The sequence below is a fragment of the Gymnodraco acuticeps genome, unplaced genomic scaffold, assembly GCF_902827175.1.
Source record: "Gymnodraco acuticeps unplaced genomic scaffold, fGymAcu1.1, whole genome shotgun sequence".
NCBI classification, from domain to species: Eukaryota; Metazoa; Chordata; class Actinopteri; order Perciformes; family Bathydraconidae; genus Gymnodraco; species Gymnodraco acuticeps.
The window spans coordinates 4,234,776-4,250,780 of record NW_022990590.1 but is presented as its reverse complement, the minus strand read 5'-3'; positions in this window follow the sequence as shown (position 1 = coordinate 4,250,780).

The window sequence follows — 16,005 nt, the reverse complement described above, 5'->3', positions numbered from 1 at the left end:
AGGTGGGTTCATTCATTTCAGTACTGGTGTTGAGTGCTTTCGTTCTTGTTACGGTGTGTGTAGGAAGCAGGACCCAAATGCAGATTTAAGTGACAAAAATAGTTCCTTTATTTCAAGGCTATATATACGTACAGACAGAACAGGACACTCACCGAAGACCACGTCAATACACAAGACAACCTGACAAAGAGAGACAGAAAACCCAGAACTTAAATACACCCAGGACTAATCACATAAACACGAGACAGGTGAGGAGGGAGGAGAAAACACAGAGGTACCAGGTGAACACAATGCATCACTAAGCCACCAGGGTGGGTGGAGGGGGTCAGGAGGACGGGACTGAACTGACCGCCCAGGGGCACGGCAGAGGACCAGGAAGGGGTCTCGGGCGGACGGCCCGGGGGCAAGGCAGAGTCCAAAAAGGGGAAGTCGGGCGGACGGCCCGGGGGTAAGGCAGAGGACCAGGAAGGGGTCTCGGGCGGACGGCCCGGGGGCAAGGCAGAGTCCAAAAAGGGGGGCTCGGGCGGACGGCCCGGGGGCAAGACAGAGTCCAAGGTGGGGACCATGGAGGGGCGAAGGCAGCGGCAGGAAGAGTCAGGGGGCCGGGCCCGAGGGCGAAGGCAACGGCAGGAAAAGTCAGGGGACCGGGCCCGAGGGCGAGGACCGCGGCACTCAGGGGGCCGGGCTCGAGGGTGAAGACCGTGGCTCTCAGGGGGCCAGGCTCGAGGGCGAAGACCAGACAGCTCCGGAGGCCGGGCAGGAAGGCGCTGACGGGACAGTGCCGGAGGCCGGGCAGGACCCGGTGTCGGAGCTGGTGGGACAGGCCTCGGCAGGATCCCCCACGGAAGAGGACCATGACACGGGATTTGCAGGATCCCCGGCAGGAGAGCAGTCGGCGGGGCCTCCAACGGCACAGGACATAGGATTGGCAGGACCCCCGGCAGGAGAGTAGACGGCGGGACCTCCAACGAGACAGGACAAAGGGTTGGCAGGACCCCCGGCAGGAGAGTAGACGGCGGGGCCTCCAACGGCACAGGACAAAGGGTTGGCAGGACCCCCGGCAGGAGAGTAGACGGCGGGACCTCCAACGAGACAGGACAAGGAGCTGGCAGGACCCCCGGCAGGAGAGTAGACGGAGGGCCCTCCAACGGGACAGGACAATGGGTTGGCAGGACCCCCGGCAGGAGAGTAGACGGCGGGACCTCCAACGGGACAGGACAAAGGGTTGGCAGGACCCCCGGCAGGAGAGTAGTCGGCGGGACCTCCAACGTGACAGGACAAGGAGCTGGCAGGACCCCCGGCAGGAGAGTAGACGGCGGGACCTCCAACGGGACAGACATACGATTGGTAGGACCCCTGGCAGAGGAGTAGTCGACGGGACCTCCAACGGGACAGGACATGGAGTTGGCAGGACCCCCAGCGGAACCTCCAACGGACCAGGACACTGGGTAGGGACTTGAGACGTGACTCGAGAGGGGACTCGAGAGGAGACTCGAGAGGGGAACTAGAGAGGGGACTAGAGGAGAGACTAGAGGAGGAACTAGAGAAGGGAACTCGAGAGGGAACTCGCGAGGGGAACTAGAGAGGGGACTCGATGAGGGACTAGAGAGAGGACTAGAGGAGGGACTAGAGAGGGGACTAAAGGAGGGACTAGAGGAGGGAACTCGAGAGGGAACTGGAGAGGGGACTCGAGAGGGAACTGGAGAGGGGACTCGAGAGGGAACTCGAGAGGGAACTGGAGATGGGACTAGAGAAGTGACCTGAGGAGGGACTAGGGAAAGGACTAGAGAAGGGAACTCGAGAGGGGACTCGAGAGGGGAACTAGAGAGGGGACTAGAGGAGGGACTAAAGGAGGGACTAGAGGAGGGACTAGAGGAGGGAACTCGAGAGGGGACTGGAGAGGGGACTAGAGGAGGGACTAGAGGAGGGACTAGATAATTGACTAGAGGAGGGACTTGAGTAGGGACTAGAGATGGGACTAGAGGAGGGACTCGGGAAGGGACCAGAGAGGGGACTAGAGAAGTGACTAGAGGAGGGACTTGAGAAGGGACTAGAGATGGAACTCGAGAGGTGACTCGAGAAGAGACTAGAGAGGTGACTCGAGAGGGGACTCGAGAAGGAACTTGAGAGGAAACTGGTGAGGGGACTCGGGAGGGAACTGGAGAGGGGACTTGAGAAGAAACTGGAGAGGGGACTCGAGAGGTGACTCGAGAGGGAACTCGAGAGGTTACTCGAGAGGTGACTTGAGATGGGACTCGAGAGGAAACTTGAGAGTTGACTGGAGAGGTGACTTGAGAGGAATCTCGAGAGGGAACTCAAGAGGAGACTCGAGAGGTGACTTGAGAGGTAACTCGAGCGAGGGACTCGAGAGATGACTTGAGAGGGAACTCGAGAAGAGACTCGAGATGGGACCTGAGAGGGAACTCGAGAGGAGACTTGAGAGGGAACTCGAGAGGGAACTTGAGAGGGGACTCGAGATGGGACCTGAGAGGGGACTTGAGAAGAGACTCGAGATGGGACCTGAGAGGGGACTTGAGAGGGGACTTGAGAGGGAACTTGAGAAGAGAATCGAGAGGGGACCTGAGAGGGAACTCGAGAGGTGACTTGAAGGGTGACTTGAGAGGTGACTCGAGAGGTAGCTCGAGAGGCAACTCGAGAGGGAACTGGAGAGGAGACTTGAGAGGGGACTTGAAAAGGAATTTGAGAGGGAAGTCGAGAGGGGACTTGAGAGGGGACTTGAGAAGGGTCTTGAGAAGGAACTTGTGTCGGTCGGTATGCCGACAGGACATGGGGAGCTGGTGTCGGCTGGAGAGCCAGCAGGAGACGAGGTGCTGGAGTCGGCCGGTACGCCGACAAGACTCGGGGAGCTGGCGTCGGCTGGGGAGCCAGCAGGAGACGAGGTGCTAGAGTCGGCCGGTACACCGACAGGCCTCGGGGAGCTGGCGTTGGCCGGTACGCCAGTCCTGGAGCCGAAACTGGAGTCGGGACCATGGCTACTGGGGCCGGTACTGAAGCCAGAATCATGGCTGTAAGGTCCGGTTCAGGAGCCGGAAACATGGCTGTAAGGTCCGGTTCTGGAGCCGGAAACATGGCTGTAAGGTCCGGTTCTAGAGCCGGAAACATGACTGTAAGGTCCGGTTCTGGAGCCGGAATTGTGGCCGCTCCGGCTGCTAGCCTGGCCTTGCGACGACTCCTCTTAGCAGCCGCCTGAATACTCCGTGGACCTCCATAAGCCAGACGAGTTCCGGAATACAACTCCTGGACAGGAGCAGGAACTGGAGCAGAAGCACGGGTTGAGTGTAGGCGGAACCCACCAAGGCGTATGGTGCCAGGTTGGGAATTGGGAGCCAGGGAGCTAGCATGCCTGGGGCTAGCAGGCCGGGAATCACACACCGGGAGGATCTTTGAAATCCAGCCAGGTAAGAATTTCACCAAACCTGGTTTCTCTCTAGCCATCTGGCGCGCCTCTGATAACACCGCCTCTCGCTGCTGAACTCCGGGTGCTCTCTTCCATCGATCCGAGCAGTTAGCCAGAAAAAAGGAAAAATTCAATAATTCCAGCTCGAACGGATCTGCTGGGCCCATTTCTTGGTCGGGTTGTAATGTTACGGTGTGTGTAGGAAGCAGGACCCAAATGCAGATTTAAGTGACAAAAATAGTTCCTTTATTTCAAGGCTATATATACGTACAGACAGAACAGGACACTCACCGAAGACCACGTCAATACACAAGACAACCCGACAAAGAGAGACAGAAAACCCAGAACTTAAATACACCCAGGACTAATCACATAAACACGAGACAGGTGAGGAGGGAGGAGAAAACACAGAGGTACCAGGTGAACACAATCGGGGAGGGAAACAGACAGAAAGCAAACAGGCAGGAAACGGGGGTGAACACTTTACAAAATAAAACAGGAAACCCAAAGATAGAAAAAGACAAGAAAAACACCAACACAGACAGATCCTAACAGTTCTCCTGAGAAACCTCTCATCTGTGGTCTTGGTGTTTTTCATCAGGAGGGGGAATACGATGGGATTACAAGCTATTCTAGCTTCCTTTTGTGTAAACTCTGTAAAACGTGCAAAACTTGGATAGTCTCCAAATTTGTCTAACTCTTCAACAACAATCCGACTCCACCTGTGAACCATCCACTCAGGCAGTTTTTGGAGAAGCTTGTTATTTTCCTCGCAATCATTTAGGATGGACAGGCCCTTTACATCGGGAATAGCTTCAACACAACCTTGAAGGAAATCTGCAAACTCTCTGAGTGCTATGGGGTCGTTTAAATCTATCTTGGGCCACTTCATGAGCTTGTCTCTGAAAGCCTTTTGGACGATAAAGGGGTTTCCATATCTATCTTGCAAGACTGCCCAGGCACTGTGATATGCATCTTCTGAGTTTCTGTAGAAAAATCCTTCTACAGCCTTGCGCGCCTCCCCTGCGAGGTAACTCTTTAGATAGAGCATCTTTTCACCAACTGGGAGGGGCTTATTTCCAATGAGGGCCATGAAGGACATCTTCCAGTCTATGAACTTCAAAGGATCGCCAGTAAACGTTGTTGGTTCTGGGACAGGTAGACGATTCAGAGTAAAAGAGCTTGCAATTGCCTGGGTTAGGCTGACTTCTTCCTGAGACGTTGGCGCTTCAGGCGGTGCAGGATGAAGCCGGAATTTTTGTTTGTGGTCGGTATTTCGGCCACCATGTTGAGATGTGTGGTCGACCTCTTCTTCACAACTTTCAAACCCATCAAAATGTCTGTACGCTCTCACTCGAGCTGCTGCTACTTTTACTTCATTATCTACATGTAGCTGTTGTAACCTTGTTTTTTCCTCTTCTAGCTTTAACTTCATTTCAGCCTCCTTCTGTTTGATTTCTGCCAGCATTTGTGTTTCCTTGAGTTTCCATTCACTCTCCAGTTTATCGAGTCTTGCTTGTTGGCCATGTAAACTTCGTGTAGCTTTTGCCTGTTCTTGTTTGGCTGCAAGGTCTGCTTCTGCATCTGCATGTTTACTAGAGGAGCTGGAGGTGTTACTTGGTTCTCGTGATGACTCTGAGATTACAGTTTCTGTGTTCGTGTTTCCAAAGACAGAGCCATACTCATTCTTATTTAGCGCCGCCCTCACTCTCTCCTTCTCAAGTTGGTCATTGAAGACCTCATCTATATTATCTTGCCTTTTACTGAGTAATTCACGAATCTTAGCTGTAAGAGTGACACATGCATCAATTTTCTTGGCAATATCTAGAGTAGTGGTATGGTTGCGTCGAATGGGCTCATAATGTTGCTGTACTATGACATATTTGGATTCTGTGTCCTCTGTGCATCTATTTAGGTCTTCAGCTGAGCAGAAATCTTTCAGTCTTAGTCTAACCTCTCTTGCTGTCTGCTTCCAAGAGTCGTAGGCTTTATTGAATGCCTTTTCGTTTTTCTTAGCTTCATTTTCTTGCAACTCTAGGGCTTTTTGTGTTAGACTTCGTTCACGAGAGCTTGACCTGACTTGTGTCTCTGGGGGTTTGTCTGTTTCTTTAGCAGGTAGTGACATTTTGTTTCCCTTTTTCCTCTGTTTGTGCTTTAACTATAGTCTTACAGTGTTTTATGTCTAAACTCAATTTAAGTGAATGGTGACTTTAACTTTACCTTTAACTATATACCACTCACATCAGACATTTACACTTGGACACGCTAAGATGAGCAAAACATGAATGATACAAAATGTCACAAACAATAGTACTGCTAATGCTCTACAGTCAGACAATTTTTACCCTTTAAACATTATTACACGTTCGGGAATTAAGTTCTCATGAAATGACATAGATGGTTAAGGGCCCTCTTTAACTATATAGCTCTCTGCTTTACGACTGTATTTTTGCACGATATGATATGGCTGTTCTTGAGCTCATTAATTGTGCATACAATGAATTAGCTTAGCAGACAGCTTTAAATCGATTTACCACCTTAACATTGACTATTTTCTTATATTTATTATTGGCTTTAACTTTTAGTCAGCCAAAGTCTCCTACTGCAGCATTGGCCTCCGTACATTGACGTGCAGGACGTCAGATGATCTCGTATCCGCTGGCTGAGCCGGCACGACGTGGTGAATGGCTCGTGCAGTCGAGTTTTCACTGTAGCTGCCCTCGGCAATAATCACAGCAGAGTCTCGACGGATGCAGTTTCTTTAATGGTCTTTCAATCATCGTGAAAACTAAAATATATACAGACATAGAACAAGTACAAATCATTGATTAAATCACAAATATATATTCACGGATCAAACAAACACTTGTAATACAGTCCCTGTAACGTACCTCGCTCCGCTCACCGAGGGTGCAATATGTGCGACGTCAGGCATGGCAGTCCTTATCTTAATATATCACTTGGCACTATGAACAGTTGAGCCAAGGAACAACACACACAGTTTCAATTAAAACCTATATAAACCGATTATATAACACAATGTTCGTGGCAATTCAGTAACTTACATGTATGTTTGAGAGGTCCGTAGCACAAGCTAGACCACGTTGCCTGGGAACAGTTTAAATCAGTTATGATTCCGGGGTTCGCAGCGTCACACCCATACCTACGCCCGCTCCTAACCATGCATATTAAAATAACGTAGCGGTCAGTTACAAAGACTAAGAAGATCTTCACGTCCAACGCCTCACGTAGAGAAAGGCATTTGCTTACAGGCTTTCTGGCCATTTAGAGGTCAGAACTGACCGTGCATTGAGACTTCCATTGTTGTATAAAACATCAGTGTATAGTTATTTGTGTCAAGTTGCATTTAGCCTATGGATACAATCAGTGGCGAACGTGTCTATCACTACCGGACCTTCTGTAGACACACAAACCATTTTGCCATTTAAACGTTAAAAACAATAAAACGGCAAATTAATTACTACGTCGCATTTATCTAGAGATCCTCTGTCTCGAGCCAGTTAACTAGCAGGCCTTCTAGAGTACCCTGCAACCGAAGGAAACTCTGAAAGAATACGCCCATTGGCTACAAATTAATATATGATTGGTTGATCAAACTGTCAGTCCAAACGTACGCTCTCATTCAGTGCAACGGCCAGGGCATTCTATCAAGGATGTAGAATACCTTGGTTGAAGAATATTCTTCCCAGAGACCGAGAAAAATATCTGATTGGTTGCATTTTTTTTCCAACACAAAACCACTCAAATGCGTAGTGCATGGACCGAGAAAGACAAACAAATCAACGTAACACTGTAACATTACAAATCAACAACATAGATATGATTCTTCATTTATTAATTTTATTACAATTTTATTACATTTTATTTATATAATCAAATCGATTTTTTTGTTTGCTTTATCTGAGTGTTCCAGGGTATTCTCTGAATACCTTGAAAGCCCTGAGGGTTCACCACTGGATACAATGTGCGTAGGCTATGTACTGTAGCTATGTCGCAACCCCTTTAACCTAACTATAAATCAAACTTTGAGGTCATGTGGTATTGAGTTACTTTACTGGAATGCTTGTAATTTCCTTTCACAACACTCCTAGCTATTACAGTATATAGGAAATACTTCTGGTTGAAAACGCCAAGGTTAATGCCTTTGCGCAATATGTTTCTAACAAGGGCATGCCCACAGTCAGTCAGTAATTGAGTTTGGAAACGACAAACAGATACTAGAATGCTACGTTTTTCCTAGAATTTAGCACAGAGTATATTTCTTGAGGTGGATGTTCAAGGGAAACAGTTTTCTTGTTTAAGGTTGCTGTTTGCTCGGGCGAAGGTCATTTTATACTAGTTCCTTCTCTGCCCTCGCACTAATGCTTTCTCCGACCAAATCCAGCTCTAAATCATACACTGAGATGGTCATTTCTTGCAGTGAGCAGTTATATAAAAGCAAGGCCTGCTGCTTGGCGTTATGTAACACATCGGTGAATCAGAGAGATGATGACAAACACACAGTGCTGGGGACAGTGGTGTTGCTATAAGCTGCCTCTCGCTGCAACTCTTTGTCTTTGTATCTGTTGCTTACTTCTTATCTATTTCTTCCACCCAACGTCTCCCCTTCCATCCTGTCTTTTCCTTCTGCCAAAGCTTTCCATGTGTCCTCATTTGCCCTTTTCCCCTTCCTTGGACATCTATTTAAATGCACCATGTGGTGTCTACATTGTACCAGTGTGACCTTTCAAAGTATGGTTAATTTCAACAGGTGCACTTTCCTCACCTGTAGCATCACGCTATCAGCGGGGGCGATGCCAGATTGCTCTTCCTGAGGGTGCATTGCTCCATTTTCTCTTTTGATACAACATTTCCAGAAGACAGTCAAGCTTCTATTTTGGGCATGTTTGAGCAGATTAGTTTGTCCAATCATTTTGTCTTTTATATGGTCACAGTGAAGCTGCATGGTCAGTGTGGCACCACTGGTCCTTTTCAAGAGTCCTAGAAACATGAACAATACCCATAATTTGATTCATTTGATGTGCCGCAAGCATAATGGAAGCTTCATTGAGCAATCTGTCACTGGCTAGCAATAGAGCCTTTGTGAAATCATGCATTATGATGTCTGTTTACAGAAATCGTTATTTATTTACCTATTTACTAACCCAACGTTCTCCTCTGCTGTCAACAAATGTAGACACACTGATCATGAACAAAACATGAAAAGTATTTAAAGGGGCCCTATTATGCTTTATTTTCAGGTTCATCTTTGTCTTTCATCCCTCCACTGTGACATGTTTCAATGCTTTAATGTTCAAAAAGCTATTTTCTTTTCTCATACTGCCTGCGCTGCAGCACCTCTTTTCACCCTCTGTCTGAAACCAGAGCTCAGTCTGCTCTGATTGGTTAGCTGACTGGCTCTGATGTGATTGGTCAACCACAGAGATGTTCCGTCCCTTAGCCTATCAAGTACAATGTGTTGGAGTGCTAGCCAATAAAAGCAAAGGAGTTCAATTGAGGCGTGTCAGGCAGGGGTGGAGTGTGTGAGAGAAACTCCCTCTGGAGGGAACTTTTGGATTTTAGCCTTTGCAGACCATTGGCATGCACAACACCTATATAACACACTGACTACAGGAAAGGGAAGAACACATAAAGCATAATCTTCTGCATTTTGGGAGACAGTAATGACCTTGGAGTGTTAAAGATGAGGTAATGATGAGGAGGAGGGGCAGCCGGTCTGATAAATGTATCCTCCTCCCTTCTCTTTCTCTCTTTACAGTGTGTGTGCGTGTATATATATATTGAAACCAATGACCCATGTAAGAAAGCAGTGCCAGCCACCACACTACTTGGCTGTCGTGGCTACTCTTTGTACCGTGCCTTTTGTTCCGCCCTCCCCCCAACTCAAACCAAGTGAGCCAATCAAGACGAAGCCAGATAATGAATTACATAACGCCAACTTCTCTGTAATTCTCCTCCCTGTCTGCCTCCCTGTACCCTGGCTCGAGGAGAATTATAAAAGAACATAGAAAGATGACAGAGGGAGAGAGGAAATGGAACAAAACGGTAAAACCGTGAGAAAAATAAAATTAGACATTTGATAATTTAAATGTCTTTGTTGAGTCATTTAAATGTCATGCGGAGGGGAACATTCAAATGCTATAGTGTATTGAGCAAAGAGTATCCAACACTTTTTTGACATTAGCTTCTGTCAAGGTTGTTATCAAAGTCAAAATGATTCTAACAGTGTTTTTCTGCTAAGCCTTGTGGTGGTAATAACCTGTTTTGCTTGAGCAAGTAAGAACTTTCTCACTCGGGACTAACGGGGAAACATAAATACAGAGTAATTAAATGAAAACCACAGCCTACTTTGTAAAGTACTTTGTATTGTACTAATTGAAATGTGGATATGACAAATTATGGCAATGTGAATGAAAGACAAAAGTGAGATTGAATGCCAGATCCAATTCCTAAAAGCCGGGAATAAGATAGTATTTGACCACTCGTCTCATAGTTTGGTTACCTGCACTCAATAAGGTCTGTAGGTAACACAAACTAGAGATGTTCACGTTTTGTTTTATGACATAAAATACGTCAGGAAATATCCAACTTGTGAATGTCTGAAGCTTCAATGTGTGTCAAAAACAGCAGTCCAAATTAGACTCCTAAACAAGACAAATACGAGTTTGCCTTTTGATAAGTGGTGGCAATGTGCAGCAATGCAACAGTGATGTAGATAGTTTGTGTCCTAACGAGAATAACGTTACCATTTTAATTCTGGTGATTGCATTTGCGCTTCGAAAATCACAAGGCTTTTGTAAATATGTGGAGACTATCGTGCTGTAAAAAACGTGTAAGTGTCATCAGTATGTTTGCAATAGAACATATTTTCTGCAATGTTCCAAAATCCAATGGAAAATCCTGTTTTGTTTAGTCTTGGCAGCCCTTGTGATGCTAACATCCGGGTTCACTTACAAAATGAGTCATCACGGCACCACTCGATGGTAGAGGCGCAAAAGCTGCCTGGTTCATTGCCTTAAGTAAAGAGAAATGTGTGTATCTGCTTCAGCCACACAAAATGTAACATATTGGTACTTGTCCTTTGCTACACCATTCCATCAAATTGCATGAAATTTGTGACAGAAGTCTTTTTCATTTGTGCCGACAACTTTACAAGCAAGTAAACCAATAAACCAAACCGAAAACCTATTTTCCTTGGCATTGGTTTTATCTACAAATCACTACTAAGACTAAAGTCAGAGGTGACCTACTGGCTGTGTTAACATTGGGTAACAAGGTCATACACAAACTTCCTACCAATCTTTGATATTTTGTGCAGCTCAAGTAGTCCTTGAAGAATAAATATGCTGTTCCACACATCATAACCTTCTATCTCTTGAGAAACAGAGGTTTGATAAGGTCAGTTCCAATATCTTTGAATTGTTGTACAGCTTTAAAGTCTTACACCCCATTGACAGAGTACACAGGGCACAACAGCGCACTCCGACAGGTATGGCGTGTTGCTTTGAGCATGTCAATGCTAGCGACTAGCTTGCTAGTTAGCGCAGATTGTGCAAATAAGCAACTTGCGACTTCTCCAAAAGTGATGTGGCTGTGCCAAGCAGAACTTGTTCTTCTTTGGACCTGCCATCATAGTGACAAGGAACCTACAACTGATGGATCCCTGAAATTACAATAATGATCTGCATAGATAACACACTCTCACTCCCTAAGCGTCCAGGAGCGACGTTTGGTCAGTGTCCATGGCGTCCAGTTGTGACGCTCCTAGGCTCCTTCAGCGTCATAAAGGGACGCAAATAGCTTTCAACTGATTGCACTGTATTCCCATCTGCGGCGGGATTTGACGCTCATGGAAGCACGGCATTCGTTTGTGTCGGCTGCCCTTAAAGGCAATGTGAGCGTCCATTCCCATTGGATAACGGAGAATTGTACACCCGGAAGTAAGTATTCCTCTTACTGTCGATTGATTTTACAGTGATATCTGCACTACTCATCGACTAAAAAACCCCAGATTATCCTTGTTAATTACACAACATTGATTGGTTTAAATTGTGTGCAATGCTTTTGTATTTTTCCCCTTCGATTCGGAGAAACAAATGTTTTTTCTGAGTAAAGGATGGCAGAAGACACTACACTACCCAGAATCCCCAGCTATCGTTTGGACTACACCATGTGCTCTGTTTGACAAACAAACCCCGTGATAGTCCTCAAGCTCTGTGATTGGAGAGTGTGCTCCGAGGGTTACGCCGATTCTCGAACAGCACTTGAAATGGGATGGAACCACGGCAGACTGTCCAAAACTGGATTTGAACGGGTCCACCGCGTCCCCCCGTCCCCCACCCCGTCCCCAGAACTACACATGATGGCTATTCTGTTTCGCAACATGTTCTCTATCTATGGCACGTCTCTACTGGGAGTTGTAGTTTTAAAAGACGTTTTCGTATTTCCCATAATAATAAGTTGCCAGTATTAAACTGTGTACATCCCTGGAGGTTTAGGGGATAGGAAACACTCAAATTTAAAACATATAATTAATAAATGGGTGAAAATTGCTTGTGCCCATAATGGGCAGCATTAATATATATACACACATGCCAACTACGGTCAGAAGAGCTTTATTTAACAGCTGGTCTTATGTTTGTGACCCCTGTTGTTAATTGATAACATTACATTACATTACATTAATTGATAAGCCTGAAACATGCACTTGTCAAGGTTCAGAGGCAAATTTTGCAAATATGGCAGTAGCCATCGATCAGCTTAAGATAAGATATACTTTATTGATCCCAAGTTGGAACATTTACGTTACATCAGCATGTGTAACAGTTGTAAATATGCAGTGGTGTTTATTTGTAAATCATTTAGTATAATCACACAAATTCTGTGTTTTATATTTAACAATTCTGTGTTCTTTATTTATTGATTGTTCAATACCTGACAAGGTATATCTAAATATCTACATACATCTTATAAGAGTATAATACATTATGTATAATATCAGTTAAAAATAAGTGCTTCAACATAGTTAACATTGCTGGAGGTATGCACAAATATTGATAGATGTCTTGTAATGCACTATTGAGGAACCTGCGACCCAAGTTTTTCATTCAATGCAGAACTACACCATAGTTGTGTAGGCCTATATGATATGTCAATAAACCTTGGAAAATCTTGAAATCTTGAAAGGGATGTGCAAAATAGTCATTATATACAGTCTTTAATGAACTATTAGTAGAGAATAACGAGTAATGAATATACTTTATAGGGATCCTATTAATATCTAATAATAAAAATAATGAAATTCAATAACATGCTTTAACCACTAGGTGTCCCTTTATATTAGCTGTGCACCGTTATGGTGTAAATACAGCCTATCTACCAATTGGATCAAATATAAAAGTCAGCCGAATTAGTGTTGATACTGCAAGGAGACGTATTGTGTGAAAAGAAATGTAAGATGTTGTTTAATGGCTGATATATTTATGATCCACGTCAGGTTTTCAGTTCCTCATGTTTGTCTAGAAGTCTTCTCATCAGGGCTCTATAAATACAGAACTACGGCAGATATGTAATATTTAATGCAGCCGAACCGTGTATTACAATGCCATGTCAAATCCCGCCGCAGATGGGAATACATTGCAATCAGTTGAAAGCTATTTGCGTCCCTTTATGACGCTGAAGGAGCCTAGGAGCGTCACGACTGGACGCCACGGACACTGACCAAACGTCGCTCCTGGACGCTTAGGGAGTGAGAGTGTGTTGGCATAGACAGGTTAAAAATACACTTCCTTTGTAACTTGTTTTTGCATTCAATAGAACTCAGGTAAAATCTGTCCAATGTTTTCCGACAATTCACCTATCCACATATCTCAATATGATAATTCAAGCTGTCCCTCTTTTACTTACCGGACCAGAAAGTGATGTAATTGAGAGTAAACCCTTCATAACATGCCAGAGCTGTCCCATTAATTGCTTTTAAGTGGACAGGCTGAATAGATAGAGATTATTTCAGGCCAAGATGTTGAAAGAAAAAACAACTGCTGTCACTTAGGCTACTTGTGGAAACAAAGAGATTTCAAAGGAAAGTCAATGATAACGATCTTTGACGACTTCTGTACGTTATGGAGAAAAGGACCAGAAGAATAAAGGAGTGCTGCTTGCCAAAGCAAATGTTGCCAGGTTCTTTGGTGCTAAAGAAATGGTTTGCGACAAATACTTGGAATTACTGGCATAATATGCATTTGTTTTGGGTTTGCTGTTTTATGTGTGCAATGCATTCATGATTAGTAACCAAGGGTAAGTGCATCCCTTTGTGGTTTCAGATTCCAAGCCCTAACAGATTTTTCATACCAAAATTGCTATTTCAACGTTGCACATGTATAGCAAGGGATGTATTTTGAATGTAGAGTGTGGCTGCATCAGATCATTTTCTGCATATATGTGCAACAAAATTCAACTTCTTTGAAACTTGACCCCAAAGGTGAAGGTCCAATAGAGGTCTTAAATTGGATTCAGGCCAGGTAAATAGTAAAAATACAACATTTGCGATATACAAGGAATGTGAGCCTGCAGGTGATCGGCCAACACATGGCTCAAGCCCCGGATCTTTTCTGAAAAGCCCCGAATGTTTCACTTAAAGCAATTTTTTATTTAAAACGTCTCGTGAGTAATGTGCAGTACCGGAGTCCAACAGAGAGGCAGCAGCTGCGGGACTGTAGCCTGCGTACTGAGCCTTCCCTGCCCTGAAGAAGAAGTCATCCTTCATGCGTGAAGAGTCTGCTTTATGCGCTCCGCAATAGCCCCTGCGAGGCTCCTGCGAGTTCACAGTTCATGAGCGTGCTCCACTAGCACTAGTAACTGTCTTCACTTTATGTTGTCCATTTGTTCCACATTGTATTTTTGGTTCCTACCTTTTTATGTGTAACAACAATAGAAGCAGAACTAATCTGCGTTGTTTTGTGTTACACCTGTTTGTTTAATCGACGCACTTGGTAGTTGCAACTGCAGAGCAGCGCAGGATGCTAAAGAAAAACTAAGGGACAAATGCAGCTAACGTTCTCATTCATAACACTCTGTTCGATGTCTCACTATGGGATACGCCTCCCCGCGAATGCCTCAGAAGCATCAATCTCATTACGCCAATCCTGATTGGCTGGTGATCTTGACGACCACGTCAGGGAATCCGACCTAGTGTTGCACGGTGTACCGATACTTGAAAGGTACCGCGATACCCTGCCGTTACAAACGGTACGATTGCTCCGTTTCATTAGTATCGGTACTTTAAGAATGACGGGGAAAAGTACTCCGGTGAGAAAGCGCCGTTTTAATAAGAGCCGTGTGTGTTCAGCGCTCTGCTTCCACTCCCTGCACTGCAGCCGTGCCTGCAGTCCCGCCCCTCTCAAGCACGTTCTAAGTCCCTCCCCTCTCTCGTGCACTCGGCCACGCGCTAGCTGCCAGAGCATGTGAGAAAACGAGAAGCATGGCTGCAAGTGGGAGTGCAACTGCCGCTGCGCCTCGGCTTGTTGACAAAAAAGACACCAGAAGCGAAATTTGGAAGTATTTGAGCGATATCTCTGACAGTGAGGGCAAGCCTACGGACACCACGAGGCCTGTCTGTAAGACATGTTTTAGATCCCTGCAAACCAAGGGAGCCAACACATCAAACTTGGCTAAGCACCTCGCCAAACGACATCCAGACAGGTTAGCGAATGTGATAGATAACATAATTACATCATGCTCAAGCCCATGCCCTCAAATCTAAGTCAAACAAGTGTAATTTATTTTGTGACAAACGAGGCAATTAATGGCAATGATAACTGTCTAATATGGCTATCTTTTTAGCTAACTTACCAATGTGGCTAACATCTGCAATATATATTTTGTTAATAATTATTTATATTACTGTACATGTTAATAAAATATTAAAACAATTATATTTTATAAAATAAAAAAGTTGTTTGAGATGATGCTGAATTTGATTTAATACGAATTCTTATCATTTATTTTGTTTATTGTTTTCATTGTTTAAAAGTTTGTGTTATGGTTATGGTTCTGGTGTGAAATAAAGCACAATAATTACATTTAAGATTGTTTCCCTTTTTTTAAGAAAAGTATCGAAAAAGAATCGGAATCGCAATTCTTGACTTGGTATCGGTATCGAAACCAAAATGTTGGTATCGTGACAACACTAATCCGACCACCCTTTAAGTAGCTTGCGCTACGACGCAGTGTCATTCAAACACCTCTTCTCGCTTCGGAGCACATCTCTACATTTGTAGTAGCCTGGCTAGCTTAACTGTTCATAGACTGAACCACTCTAAGCTAACTTTCGGTCGCCGGACGCTTGCCGGCTACACTTGCTTCGCATAAGATTAGAATATTAGCACACCAGTTAATACTCAATTCTGCCCAGCCGTTTTTTCAACGGTAAGGTTTTTGATTATTGAACAGTAACATACTAGTTGTTGTTCCGTCCCTCCAAGTCGGCACTCCGGCTATCCAGGATGGACCCTTCTCTTCCTCACACCAGAGGAGACGGAGGCTCTGAGGCTCGACTTTGCGGCTGC